At 39.0% G+C, this 1,819-nt stretch overlaps 1 non-coding gene across 1 annotated transcript; it reads right to left on the bottom strand.

Annotated features, from left to right (window-relative positions):
* Positions 1-1,195: 1,195 nt before the first annotated feature.
* On the bottom strand, positions 1,196-1,270 carry Trnas-uga. The gene has a single exon. It is a non-coding gene; the product is annotated as a tRNA-Ser (tRNA).
* Between the last annotated feature and the right edge of the window lie 549 nt (positions 1,271-1,819).

The following is a 1,819-nucleotide window of genomic DNA, read 5'->3' as shown; positions in this document are numbered from 1 at the left end:
ACAGAGGTTAAGGTGCCACTAATTCAAACAGCAGTTATTTCGTTCTTCTGTTACTTACAAGTGGCGATACGACACACGACAATTTATCAATGATAGCACTAATGCGTAATTACTGCGTAGCCTCAAGGTCAGCTAAGCTGCCTTTAAGGTAACTTTATAAATATTCTACTGCTGATGAATTATAGCTCGTTACTCTCTCACACATTCGCCAAATTACCTAATATTTCCACACACCAGTGACTTTATTGTGTGCAGATGGCTCGCAGAAATATTTCTAAGGTGGTCATGACATTTTGTATTTGGTATGTTAACGATATGTCTGTCAAAAAGAGAGAGAGAGAGAGCAAGTTACGTTAATGTTAAAGAATCTTTCGTCATGTCGTGGCACAGTCTTTGCTTCTGCACAGTCTGATACGGTGGTAGTTGAAGTGTGGTAGGTGATGGACGTATTCAGTAGTGCTGTGTTAATTTGCGATTGTATCTGTTATATGAAAAATGTTGTAAAGGACAGCAGCGAGCAAGGATGTATGAGATGGATATATTAGAATGTGAAGAGAATATAAATTTTGAATAATGTTATGTTTTGAAGAGAAGGAGTTTGAGGTAAGCCTACAGCACTGCGCAGCTAGGAACGATTACTGTCAGCTAGTTAACTTGCTCACAGTTGCAAGAAATGCCACCCCACTTCTTGAGTCATGCATTAACATATTAATTGATTAATCTGTTTGATTTTTATAGAAATTCTCTGTTAAAATCGTTCCCTCTTTAAATGATTGTTCACTTTGTTAACCATGGTATTATTCAGACATATTTTATTTGTGAAATCACGCGAAGTATTACTCTGTCTTTCTGAATATATACTTCATTCTAAAATCGTTATCTTGGGGTATAATTTCATAACAGCAGTTACTCTCCCCTTCCCACGATTTGTCATTACACATTACGACATGGAACAGTTCGATTATGTATTAAAAAATAGAAATATAGCTTAGCCACAGCCTGCTTGCTGTTTGCTGTTGTGCTTTCGAGAAATCTGTAACAGTGTTGTCAAGACGCGAGGTAAGTGGAAATATCTATTGGGGCCAGATTACTGTTTTGCTGCAATTGGACACTTAACACAAAGACAAGTTGCATTCAGATCAGTTACAGTTCAGTTTATACTAAGTTCTGAAACTTCCTGGCAGATTAAAACTGTGTGCCCGACCGAGACTCGAACTCGGGACCTTTGCCTTTCACGGGCAAGAGCTCTACCAACTGAGCTACCGAAGCACGACTCACGGCCGGTACTCACAGCTTTACTTCTGCCAGTACCTCGTCTCCTACCTTCCAAACTTTACAGAAGCTCTCCTGCGATACTAAGTTCTGTTTAGTGAAAGTTCAGCATACGAGTTTATGTTGAATAACAGTTTGCGGGGACACAGTTTTTGGTAATATGTAGATTTACTGAGTGGGAGGTAAAGGTGGGCTAAATTCCACACAGAAACACTATATAATGGGAAGGTTACACATTCAGTGATAATTTTCATTAGTTTACGCACTCTGTACCTTTTCAGTGATATTACTATTCAATTTGTGTGCAGTAATGTCTAAGCAAGACTGTCTTCTAACTAGTGTTTGAGAAAGTACCCGTCTTGTGATGTAATTTCATATTCATCAACAATCATTTCAAGAATGTCACTGGACCGAAAGACTGGGCGTAAGTTCATCTTGCCAGCAGGATAAGATATCTGAAGCTGCGGTGGATCACCGTCATCACAGGAACCTTCGTGTCAGTTTCGATTTTTATTACTACTTCGTCCAGGACTGATGATACTTCAGA

This window comes from Schistocerca piceifrons, chromosome 2 (assembly GCF_021461385.2).
Source record: "Schistocerca piceifrons isolate TAMUIC-IGC-003096 chromosome 2, iqSchPice1.1, whole genome shotgun sequence".
Classification (NCBI taxonomy): Eukaryota; Metazoa; Arthropoda; class Insecta; order Orthoptera; family Acrididae; genus Schistocerca; species Schistocerca piceifrons.
This window is presented reverse-complemented; position numbering and strand designations above follow the sequence as displayed.